Here is a 13,881-nt window from a genome sequence, read left to right as displayed (position 1 = left end):
TATACCCAAAACTGCGTGCATAGCAACGTATGGCCATTATGAATTCTTAGTGATGTCGTTCGGATTGACCAATGCACCAGCGGCTTTTATGGATTTAATGAACTGGGTGTATAAGGAGTACTTAGATAAGTTTGTTATTGTATTTATTGATGACATCCTCGTCTATTCAAAGACTCAAGAAGATCACGCAACACACCTAAAGATTTCCCTCCAAAGGTTAAAAGAAAAACAACTGTACGCGGAGGTTTCCAAGGGTGAGTTTTGGTTTATAGAAGTATAGTTCCTTGGACATGTGGTAAGAAAGGAAGGTATCAAGGTAGACCTTATAAAGATTGAAGCCGTATCCAAATGGGAATAACCGAAGACCTCGACATAAGTAAGAAATTTTATGGGGCTAGTAGGATATTATCGAAGATTTGTAAAGGATTTCTCTAAGATTGCAGCTCCATTAACCAAGCTAACCAGGAAGAACGAGAAATTTATTTGGACAGAGGAGTGTGAAGAAAGCTTCCGGGAACTGAAAAAGAGACTAGTGTCAGCTCCAGTATTAGCATTTTCAGATGAAATGGGAAACTTTGTGATATACAACGATGTTTCTTTGAAATATTTAAATTGTGTACTGATGCAACACGATAAAGTCATCGCTTATTACTCCAGACAACTAAAGCCTCATGAGCAGAAGTATCCAGTCCATGATCTTGAGTTGGCACCTATAGTTTTTGCATTAAAACTATGGAGACATTACATGTATGGAGAAAAGTGTGATATTTATACGGATCATAAGAGCTTGAAGTATATATTCACTCAGAAGGACCTGAATATGAGACAAAGAAGATGGTTGGAGTTGATCAAAGACTACGACTGTCCCATCAACTATCACCCAGGTAAGGCAAATATGGTGGTAGATGCCTTGAGTAGAAAAGAGAGGCTGAATATGGTTCAGATTGCAGAAGAGTTAGCACGAGACTTGGAAAAGATGGAAAGTGAAGTTCGAGTACCAAAGGAAGGCAAGGAGCAGTTATATGAAATTATGTTTTGACCAGCACTGATGGAGAAAATTAAAAAGTGTCAAGAGGAAGTTAGGGAGCAAGAGTTGGATAATCTGATAGGAGAAGAACTTTGTACCAAAAAGGATGACCAAGGTATGTTTAGATTTTCTTCCAGAATTTGGATTGCTAATGTGACAGAACTGAAGAACGAAGTTTTACATGAAGTGCACAGCTCTCGGTTTTCTATCCACCCTAGGAGCATTAAAATGTATCAAGATTTGATGAAGAATTTTTGGTGGCTAGGAATGAAAAAAAATTGCAAATTGGGTTAATAAATGTCACGTGTGCCAGACTGTGAAATTAGAACAACAAAGGTCGAGCGGATTGTTACAACTCTTAAGGATTCTCCAATGGAAATGGGAAGAGATTGCGATGGATTTCGTAGTGGGATTTCTAAAGATAAGAGCCAATCATGATGCTATTTGGGTAATTATCGACAGACTGACAAAGTCGGCACATTTCCTCCCAATCAATGAAAAAATATTCTTGGGAAAAGTTAGCTAAGTTGTATTTGGATGAAATAGTGACCAAGCATGGAGTCCCTGTGTCTATTGTATCAGATCGAGACCCAAGATTCAGCTTAAGGTTTTGGATTAAGTTTCAAGAATTTCTAGGAACCAAACTAAATATGAGTACCCCATATCATCCCCAAAAGGACGGTCAGAGTGAGAGAACAATCCAGATAATAGAGGATATGTTAAGAGTTTGTGCTTTGGATTTCAAGGGAAACTGGGATGACCACTTAACATTAATTGAATTCTCGTACAATAATAGTTATCATGCCAGCATTGGAATGCCGCCTTATGAAGCCTTGTATGGGCGTAAGTCTAGATCACCATTGTATTGGGATGAAGTGGGAGAAAAGAAAGGGCTAGGACCTGAGCTAGTTCAGCAGACCAAGGATGCATTGACAATAATTCGGAAAAGGTTAGAAGCAGCCCATGATAGAAAAAGAAAGAATGTTGATTTACATCGAAAGGATATGAACTTTGAAGTAGGGTCATTGGTATTGTTAAAAGTATCACCCTGGAAAGGGTTGGTTCGTTTTGGTCAGAAAGGTAAGCTCACCCCAGGTGCATAGGACCATTTGAAGTTTTGAAGAAAATAGGAAAAGTCGCTTACGAAATAGCATTGCCACCACAATTGCAGCATATTTATAATGTGTTCCACGTATCCATGTTGATGTCATACATTCCTGATTTGAATCAAGTCATAGAATATGAACTAATCGAGCTTCAACCAGATTTGTCCTATGTGGAACAACCAATCCCGATTTTAGATCGTGAAAAGCGAGTCCTTAGAAATAAATCAATCTTCATAGTAAAAGTGCTTTGGAGAAATCCTCGAGTAGAAGAGTGTACTTGGGAATTAGAGTCAGACATGCTTGATAAATATCCTCATTTTTTTAGAAAAGTCAGATTCTGGGGACAAAATCTTTTTAATAGGGGAAGGATATAACGACTCGTATATTTCTTGTATTATTTAAAAGTGTAATTGTTGAGTATTTAAATAAATAAAATATATGTATGGATTATGTCAGCTGTGTCTTGTCTTGTTAATATTTATGTTTGATTATTGGTGTGTTGGGATTATTTGTAGAATTAATTATTGAGCCGTATTATTATTTTTTTTCACTTTTAAAACTGGTTTTATTGTAGATTTATTTTCATAAATATTTCGATTGTCTCTAATACTGTTTTTATGGTTCTATAATTTCAATAAGTATTTTTAAGATTTTATAAAATTTAAAAATCAATATTTTATTAATTATTTAGCCCTAAATGTTTTTCTGACTGCATTTAGGTCTAAATTCAGTATTTAATTCGAGGATGCTTCATAAATTACGAAACTCAAATTTTATTAAGTTTGGAATATTTTGAGAATTTTAAAATTATTTTGGGATTAAATTCACCCGCACATTTGTTCGTTAAATCGTTAAATGCGGGTATGAGTTGCGTTTCAAAAATGGTTTAAAAATTATGAAAAATTAATTTTGTTAGTTTTTAATTATTTCGAGAATTTTAAGACTATTTTGGTAATTTTTCAAGGTCGTTTTACTTGCAACTCGATTCGTAAAAATTTGAATTTTGGGACGGATTTTAGCTTGCAACACGTGTTGGACTCCCGCTTTGTCGCGTGTCCCTTCCATATTGATACGTGGCAGAAGGCGGATGTTTTTTTTATTTCTTTATTCCCCTTTTTCTTTTAGGGACGACAGAATCAAAATCTCTTTAGTCTCTCTGCTCTCTACTCTCTCTCGATCTCTCCTCTCTCTATATCTCATATCTCTCTCTCTAATCTCTCCCTCCTCCCTCCCTGTTTCTTCTCCGCCCTATGTTCTTCAGTTCACCCCCCCATTTCTAGTAAGTTCTGACCGGTTATTCCGGCGATCCCCTTGATTTCGTCTCTGTGCACCTTTATATATATATGTGTGTGTGTATTCATATATATATGTGTTGAGTTGTGTGTGGTGACTATTGATTTCCCGGTTGTTGTTTTTTTTGGTGCGGTGGTTCCTGGCAGTGCGTGATTTACACGCGCACGTGTGTGTATATTTGTGCGCAGTTTGTGTTGCAAATTGGTTTTTTATTTTATTAATTTTTAAGTCCTTTTGATGCAGGAATTATTCAAATATTCATTCGTGATAGTAAATTATAATTCGTGCGGGAAATGATTTTTATTGGTGAAATTTATTCGGACACCCAAATATTTTCGGGCACCAATAAATTTTGCCGACGTCGACGATGAGCCTTGACGAGTCGACGGTGGACGGTGATGAACGATTCTAAGTCCTAAATTTATAAAGCAAATAAAATGGTTCATATAATTATTTTTCTTAACGTAAATAAATATTTATTTTAAAAGTCGTATTGAGACTCAAAATTGTAAAATTGTGATTGTTGAGAATTGGACGTCGATTATGTTTTGACGGGTACTTCAATAAATAGAGGAGTCGTTGTCCAAATTTTCCAAAAATTATTTTAAATACGGGAAGCGTACTATATTATATTAAATGTTTTTTTATCATAAATATCAATTACGTGAATATGTATGTATATATATATGAGTAGGGTTATCAGATTGGGTTAATTAGGTTTGAGGATATCAAGAATGTCAGTATAACTAATTAGGTTATTCCGTTCATGTATATCCCAGTCAAAGTTCACGAGGACTAAAGCCAGTCGAGCGTAATTACCCTGGGAATCCCAAGAAATCATCGCAAAGAAAGTACCGCTGACCATCCTTTTATGGTTTAGTATATATGAATAAACTGCTATTTTATTGTCGAACAGGAACATAAACATTTTAAGTTACGTATCCCCTATAGTTATAACTAATTGTTTTAAATCTATTTTGGGGAAAAGTAACTTCGAAAAGGAACCTATCTCCAAATGAAAATGACTTGTGAAACAACTTTATGTGTGTTGTTAAATAAACGATTTTAAACTGATATATGTACAAGTGATTTGAAAACTGGATAAAACGATCAAATATAGGATACATAGGGGCCAGAATGGCCTATTGAGGTTGCGTAAGCGGCTAACTCAGTTGCGCGCATTATTAAACCGACTAGTCCAGTAGGTTAGGGACCTAGCTAGTCTCTGAGTTCGGAACATGTTTATGGGATGGCAGATGAAGTCGTCTGATGTTGAGAGCCTGATCAGCTGTCTTCACATATCCATTATGTATCCGATTTGGATTTGTGATTCCCGTAACGGAAACAGTGATTTTTACAGTTGAATTATAAATATGAATAACATGCTAAAATTGGACTCTTGTGTTTACACAGCACACAACTACGTTATTTTATTATGAGCATGCTAGTCAGCGATATCGGGTTTTATTATTGTTTTGACAAATATTCAAAATGATTTACAGGTTACTATTTTCATATTATTTTATACTTTTGTTCCTATAACTTATTACAAAACTAATTTTACTCTGATATATATATCACAGATGCCTAGAAGACCTATCAGACCCAGACATAATAGAGTATCAGCCCCTTTCGGTCGTGGCTCCTCTGAGGTAGTTTATATCAGAGCATGTGCGGTCTGATGAGTAGCTGAATAAGTTAGTGTGTCAGACTTTTTAATAGATGGTTGTGTAATAGTGAGTAGCGTGAATCATACTTGAACTTGGATTGGATCTTGGTTTTGGGGTCGTGTTAGTGTAATAATAATAATCTCATCCATTATATTTATGGTTTGTTATGTTTGGTGACATCAACTCCTGACCCAGGGGTTGAGGCCGTCACAATTATGCTGGGAATTATAGCTCACACTTTTTTTCTTAAATTTACACAACACAACAATGAATCAAGATGCCTATTATGAAACTCACAACCAGGAAATGGGCAGGAAATGGCCAACTGTTCTGTAGGATGTTTGGTGCAGTACCCCAGGTAGATCGAATAAGCTGGATTGGTTTTCATTTGTTTTTAGTCCGGCTTATTAACAAGTATGACTTATGTAATATAATAATGAAGAAACATATATTTGGTCTCCGGTCTAACCGTACATAAAGGTTACGCCCATGGTAAGACTTAATCACTTTTGGGATTGTAATAATTATCACTTTGTGGATTGATAGACTCTAGTAATGCATTATTCGTTTCCAAGACAATAACCTGTAAGTGTGTGTGTGGATAAGTGTGGGGTCATAAAGGTGTGATTATTTATATATTGTTGTACGAGATAAGTATTATACAGGATTCAAGATGGCGTGGCCTCCTAGATCCCTGATCCCGGATTTTGGGGTGCCATATAATATCTTCATATCTATCATGGCAAATCATTAACATACATAATATCATCATATTTATCACGACATATTAGTAACACATGCATAATATCGTAATATCTATTACGACCGATTATCAACGCATGTATAATATACGAATTGCATACATATAGTCATGGCAGATTGTATACATGATATTATCATCAAAATCAGTAAACACACAAACAAATTAAAACCTTTCGCAAGTAGCTCTGATGTCATTGTTGGGATTCAGAGCATTAAACCACAGCAGAAATAAACATTAAAACTGTAAAAACCTAAAACTGAAACCAACGGCAGTATCCATGCAAAAATAATGTTTAATTCTTGGATGAGATGTTTACATTATGAAGCTTTACGATTATGGTTGTCTAATGGAGGTCCTTGCTTAAAACGATCACCACATATCTCACCGAGCGATCTACGCCGTATATGTATCCACACAAAATCTTGAGCTGATGAGGCATGTACTAGTACCAAAAATCTGAACTCTTTTTTCTTCTTCTCTCTCTCTAATTGTTAGGGTTTTTTTAATCTACTAAAAAATGTAGTCCTCTAATTCAGTCCTAAAAGAGATTAAATATGAGAGTCAAAAATGATTTTTAACCCGAATCCAACATTAGAGTTTTATTAAATCTGAAATTCCAATTTATTGTCTAATTAAGTCTCACTTAATCATCCAACAACTGAAGTTCTAATTTAATAATAATAAATTTGAATTTCATTTAACCTATTGATTAAGCCCAACTTAATTAATAATAGATAATTTTTAATTTATATTTAATTAATATTCGAATTTAAATTAAATATTCCTCAAAGCTTTCTTTCTGCAGCCCTATAGGTTATTATTACGTTGGCAATCATTTAAATATCTCATATTAAAATTATAAACAATGAGTGGTATCTAGTAATACATTATTTCTACCTAAGTAATGATATTAAATCGATGATCGATTAAATCTTTCTTGAATAATGTACAATGTAATATAATCCCTTTAACCATATATTATAGATTAAACTCGAGGCATGTTATGTGTCATCCTCTTCATGGTTTAATCCAGGTTTCCTTGATCAATGAGTAAATTATCATTCCAAATCAATATTTGAGCGCGGCGCCACGCATTTCATAGTCTAACTCACACAAAAGGCCAATAATATCACAAAAAAATAGGAGGGTTAAATCTTTTCTAGATCATTCATATTTCCTATACGACTCATAATATACCTGAAGTCCACTTTTATCATTACCCGGTCAAAGGAAACTTTTAATGTAATGAAAGTATATTAATTATCGTATAGAAATATAACGATTTCAAGTATAAGCACCATTACATCATTATCATTATAAAAATTACTTATGACACAACAGACATGTAGAATCTCACGTTGGGTCTATCCAGAACCATGTGTATTTACATTTTCCTGGGTTTTTGACTTTAGTATCACTGTACATATGATCAATAAGATGTGATCATCAGTCAACAAACACATTAGTCTTAATGCATTATAACTGTCCCATAATAATAATACTCGACTAAGGATATTTAGAAATATCAATACTATTCTCATAATATCATTTCTAAGTCACGTACTTAGAGATATAGAATTCATATCATATTCAAAGGACATTTATTTATCAAATATTTAAATTACGGTAAATTAAGATATAATAAATTATGAAAGAATAATCGATAAAATATAAACATTTACATTCCACTCACTTTAGGGCTATGAAGGATGCTTCTCAAGGATTGGTCTGTCAGGACTTCTATCTTGTGTTCATGGAAGTATGGTCATAGCTTCCTGGAGGCTGTTATGAGGGCGAGTGCAAACTTCTCAGTGATGGAGTAGTTCAATTCGGCTCCGTGGAGCACCTTGCTTACATAGTAGACAGGCTTTTGAACCTTTTGTTCTTCCTTTAACATGATCGTAAGGTATAGGTAAAAGATGTCCTCTAGACTTGGTTTGAATAATAATGGGGCTTCACTCATGTATTTATTCAGTTGTTCAAAAGCCTCTTGGCTTTCAACAGTCCACTCAAAATTCTTCACCTTCTTCAAAGTTTTGAAAAAGGGTACACTTGTCTCCTGACTTGGAGATGAAAGTCCCCAAGGCCGCAATTCTCACTGTCAATTTCTTAATGTTTTTGATGGAGTGAGGTGGCTCCATATCAAGGATGACTTTGATTTTTTCAGGATTTACCTCAATTCCCCTCTTCGAGACCATGTGACTCAAAAAATTTCCAAAACCAACGCCGAAGGTGCACTTAGAAGGGTTTAACATCATCTTGTGGTGCTTCAACAATTTGAATACCTCTTTGAGGTGGTCAATATGATCGGCATTGGCTAGGATTTTGACTAATATGTCATCGACACAGACCTCTATGGTTTTTCCGATTAGATGAGCGAATATCTTATTCGCCAATCTTTGATAGATTTCTCCTGCATTCTTTACTCCAAAAGCCATAACAAGATAGAAAAATACACCAAAGTCAAATATAAAAGATACCTTCCGGGTGTCATTCTTGTGCATCTTAATCTGATTGTAACCGCGAAAGCCATCCATGAAGCTTAGCATCTCATGCCCAGGAGTAGCATTGATCAGGGTGTCAATCCTAGGTAGTGGGTAGCAGTCCTTGGGGCATGCATTATTGAGGTCAGTGAAGTCGATACACATCTTCCACTTCCTATTGGCTTTCTTGACCATCACAGGGTTAACCTACCATTTGGGGTATTGTACTTCCTCGATAAATTCAGCTTCAAGGAGCTTCTCAACCTCCTGTTTAATGGCTTTCAGCCTATCAGAGGCATATTCTTTTCTTTTATTGTACGGCCTTCTGAGTTGGATCGACATTTAGCTTATAAGTCATAAGGTTGGGGTCGATCTCAGGCATGTCAATTGTGGTCCAAGCAAACACATCATTATTCCCTTGTAGGAACTTTGTTAATTGGTCCCTCAAGGGTTTCCCATAGGACGCTCCAATGTAGGTGACCTTATCAAGGTCTAACGTGTCTAAGGGAATTGGGACCAAGTCCTCATCTAGCTTCCCTCGACGCTCATCGTTCCCTCACCCAATTCCATCGGGCCTAAGTGCTGCTACATAGTAACTTCGGGCCACTTTCTGTTCTCCTTTCTCTTCTATGACACCATTTTCGGTTAGGAACTTGAGTACTATATGGTAGGTCGATGGCACGGCTTTAAATGCATGAATACCGGTTTTCCCCATGATTGTGTTGTAGGTGGAGGCTTCATTGACAACCTAAAAGTTTAACATTTGTGTGGCCTCTTTGGGCTCTTCCCAATATTTATGAAAAGTTAAATTGCTCCTTCTACCTGATACTCTACTCCATAAAACCCATAGATGGGTGCATTGGAGGGGGTTAGTAGGGAGTCAGTGTACCTCATCCTTAGAAACGTGTCATGAAACAGAATGTCTACGGAAGCTCCATTGTGAAATAGGACCCTTTTGACAGGAAAATTCCCAATTATTAGGGTGATAACTAGGGGATCATCCTGAGGGAATTTCGAACCATCGAGGTCGGGGTAACCGAATTTAGGTGTCATCTCGGTCTTGTTATTTTTAGGTACGTCTTCGACTATACTCATCACCTCTCTAGTATAAGTCTTTCAAGAGTTATTTGTTATCCCAGCGGCCGTTGGCCATCCAGAAATAATATTAATCACTAGACCTTTGGGATGTGGGTTTCGACCTCTATTGTTACCCTTGGTCATCATCACTTTTGTGTCCTCCGTCATCATCGCCCTTAATAAATCTCCCACATTTTCCTCGTTGGATGAGATACTCAATCTCGTCCTAGAGCTGTATGCATTTGTTAGTATCATAACCAACATCCTTATGGAACCTAAAAAATTGGTTCTTGTCTCTCTTCTCGGGGTCTCCCCTTAGTGGCTTCGGTCATCTGAAATCCTCGTCTTTCTCAATTTCCATCAGTATTTGGCATCTCGGTGCATTCATATTTACGTATTCAGTGAACCTCGGTGGTTGATTCTTCTTGGAAGGGGGATTCGAGTTCTTTCCAGTTTGAAGATATTTATCCTTGGCATTGTACTCTTGGCCCGGCTTCCGTTTCTTGGTGCAAGTTGGTTAATTGTTTACCATCGTCTTCTTCATGCTTTCTTCCACCTTGATGTATTTTCCGACCCTATCTTGGAGTTGTAACATGCTTTCAGGGGGCGCTTAGCTAGGGACATCTTTAAGAACTCGTCTTTAATCCCTTGTTGTAGTGCTATCATAGCTACCATGTCATCAAGATCTGGGACCTTCAAGGCTTCCTCGTGAATCGATTCAGGTAGTCTCTTAAGGACTTCTTCTCTCCTTGAACAATGTCTATGAGAGAGGTTAAACGTTTCTCATTCACTCTTCCACTAATAAATTGATTGATAAAGGCTTGGCTTATTCTGAAAGACCCAATCGAGTTAGGGGATAGACGTCTGTACCACATTTGAGCCATGCCAGATAATGTCTGGCGAAAGCCCTGACACTTAATAGCGTCATTCACGGGCTGTAGTAACAGGGGGTTGGAGAATGTCCTGACATGATTTGCGGGACCTCCAGTACAATCATATGACTTGATGGTAGGAATCTTGCACTTCCTTGAGATATGAGAATCCATTATCTGTTCGGTGAATGGTGGGTTTGGATTATCAAGATCTCCTCAGGGCAGTAAATCATTAGGGTCATCCTTTGGGGGAACAACCCTTTGCCTTGGCGTTGGACCTTCCAAATCTATGACGGGAGGAGAATCCATCTATCTTGCTATAGGTTGGGGCCTTGGTGTCTGATGCATCTCCATATCATATTTTAGCCTTTGGATCTTAGCTTCATGAGCCCTAACCATTTATTATAAATTTTGGGGAGTCGTCCTTTGGGTGCTCCTAGGCTGTTGAGAATCACTCGACATCAATTCCTTACCAGAGCGTCTCCTCCTGGGAGTGACGTCCTCGTCCGATGAGTCGGAGTCTCTAGGGAGAATAGGGTCCAGAGAATTCTCGATTCTCAGGGATGGAATCCAAGCCATAAATGTATTGAGACGTCCTCCTTCTCCTTTGCCTCAATTGGGGAGACCACTTCCTCCAACCTCTGGTTATAGAGGCATCTCGTATGGTGGGTTGGTAGTCTCTGGAATCACAATCTTTGTGTACTCATACCCAACGGGTTGAGGGTTTATCGTTACCTGTAGTTTCTGAAATTGGGGATTCATCCCTTGAGGAGCTGGGGGATTCGTCCCTAGGGGCGGATCTTGGATTGGGGGATTCGTCCCTTAAGGTTAAGTCTCAGATGCCCTTACATGGGTTCCTCTCTCGGTGGTGGCATAGGTCGAGTGTGGAGGTATCTCCACCGTAGATGAGACAGATTGTGATAGGAAGAGATCATTAGTTCCATTGTTATTTTTGCTCCGTGTAAGTACCATGGTTGCTGTTGTCTTTCCACAAATGGTTCCAAATATTATGGAAAAATAGGGTTGTGATTATAATTAATGCTAGGGTTGTTGAGATTCGAGCTTTAATGGCAATTCTCGTGTTGGGGACTAGTTGTCCTCGCAAGATGCCTGCTTATCTCTGTGTTATAGAGAATTAAGCCAAAAAAGTAGTTATTGGTTGAGAGTTAGAGCCTTGTATATGGATGTTGAGTCTAGGGTTATACTAGGGTAGGGAGACTTGGTGGACAAGTCTACTACTTAGATGGAAAGTACGACTCCTCTAGATGGTGGACTCTGGATCCTTCCTAAGAGGAGTCTGTTTCCATGTTGGATACAATGTTGGAGTTATTATGGACCTGATTCTCAGGTATGCTCGGTGGTCCTATCACATAGTTGACTTTTGGCCATTGGCTACATGACCCATTTTGGGTCGTGGTCGTCACTGTCTGCTTGAACTATCAAAACTCATATTGGGTCATGACCGTGATGACCTATTTTGGGCCGTGGCATCACTGGTTTGACCAGTCAACTTTAAGACAAAATTAATTCAGCATTAATTGTGTCTTTACAGATTATTTTTCACCCATATCGGATTTTTTGTGCCTTGTATATTCATTGGATTTTGTATCATTTATTGATGATTTTCTGTCACTTCATGTGACTTTTTTTTTCTAAATAAATTTAGAGGTCTAAACTCTTTGAATTTAAAATTTAAATGGAGGTTGAAATTTTAGAATACTCATATAAAGAGTTGGGTTCTATGGAGTCTATTATTTCATTGGAGTCCTTAGAGTCCACACATGTTCTACAAGTAAAATATAGCTTAAAATATTGTAAAACATATTATATTTCTATAAACATAATTATTTTATTAAAAATCTTGCATATTGCATACATTTTAAAAGTAAAACATTGTAAAATATATTGTTCTAGAAAGCTTGCTAAGTTTGCAGAACTTGCAGAATATACATATCGTACTTGTAAATATATGAGATTTGCATAATTTTATTGAAGTAATGATATTTGTGAAACATGTTTTGCAAGATAACACACGTTTTACAAGATATTTTATTTACAGAACAACTCTGAGGACTCCAATAAAAAGGTGAACTCCATAGAACTTTACTCTTAAATATATACTTATATATATATTATTCATGACTCCTTTTGATAATTGAATTTGATGTTCAACCAAAGGTTTTCCTGTTGTGATATTGCACTGATTGTTGTACTCCAAATTTATTGAAAATAAGAAGGAAAATATTAACTATAGTATTTCTTCAATGTCCAACCAAAGGTCTTCCCTTTGGTTGGATTTTATTTTTTTAACTATTTTTATATAGATTTTTAATGATAATTTGAATTAGAACCTAATCTACTATTAGCCATACATATGTTAATAATACATTTCTGTTGGTGTGATCATAAAAGCTTGTATTATATTGGGTTTGGTGAATCAGGTTTCACACTTCAACTATAAAAATTGAGGCAAAACTGGATGGTAAAGGAGTGGAAGAGTAACATGGATCTAGTGGTGGATATATCTTTTAATTTTTGGATCTCCGTATACTCAACTAAATTTTAAAACAATATCGAAGCAAAGGAATCAATTTCTAATGGAGCTGGTTTTTATAAAAAAAACTGCATATATTAGCTTATGACTGTTTGGCTAGATGATATTTTTCAATATTTTTAGACATTTTTTCTTTTCCGAAATAAAGGTTTTATCGTCTAAATTTTTTGGGAAATCTCTTTCTCATGAAAGTCGTAATTTAGGTTACGGCTAATGGATTGGTTACACATATGTTTCGATTAGATAATATACTTTTGTGGATGGAAGAAATACCTAATATTCCTTTTTATTGAGAATTGTACTATCAACTCATATATTAATAACGCCTTATTCTTAGGCAAAAAAATGAATGTATCTCTTTGCTTTTATGACCTGATCGAAATCTTTTTCATTTTAATGATTCAATTGCAAGTGTCTAATAAGGTGAGTGACAAAAGGCTATGTAAACCCGTTCTCTGATCTAATCTACAGAATCTAATCTACAGAATCTGTATAAAATAAATAGATGAGAACGGTTGAATTTAAAATAAAAAAATATATTATATTTTAATATTACCCTAATATATCTAAAATTTAAGGTTCAAATATTTCACTTAAAAAAATGTTTAAAGTATTTTAAAAATATATCACAAGTAGATATTTATATTATTAATATTAATTTTACTATAAAAAAGTTTCAATTTTGAATGAACTCGATTACTCGTTAATGTGTAATATTTACATTATTAATGGAAAGCACAATCGACATCGGAATTTACCATGTTCACATAAAATTATATTTGTGACACTAAAATTGTTTTAATTTTAATTTAGTTAGTTATAAATTAATGACAAATATATACATTGGGGAAATAGATTTTTTTGCACTAAAATAGTTATTACTTTATAAACCTATGACTCAACTTACATTTTATTTTTTTTAGTGACTAATTAACGTCACTTTTGTAATGAATTTTACCCATTCGGTTAAGTCTGACTTATTCCGTTAATTGTCATATCCACGTCACCGGAATATGAAGAACATGTTGTAGGAATT

Source organism: Apium graveolens, chromosome 2, assembly GCF_009905375.1.
Source record: "Apium graveolens cultivar Ventura chromosome 2, ASM990537v1, whole genome shotgun sequence".
In the NCBI taxonomy this organism is placed as follows: domain Eukaryota; kingdom Viridiplantae; phylum Streptophyta; class Magnoliopsida; order Apiales; family Apiaceae; genus Apium; species Apium graveolens.
The sequence above is the reverse complement of the archived record's forward strand: the minus strand, read 5'-3'. Positions refer to the sequence as shown.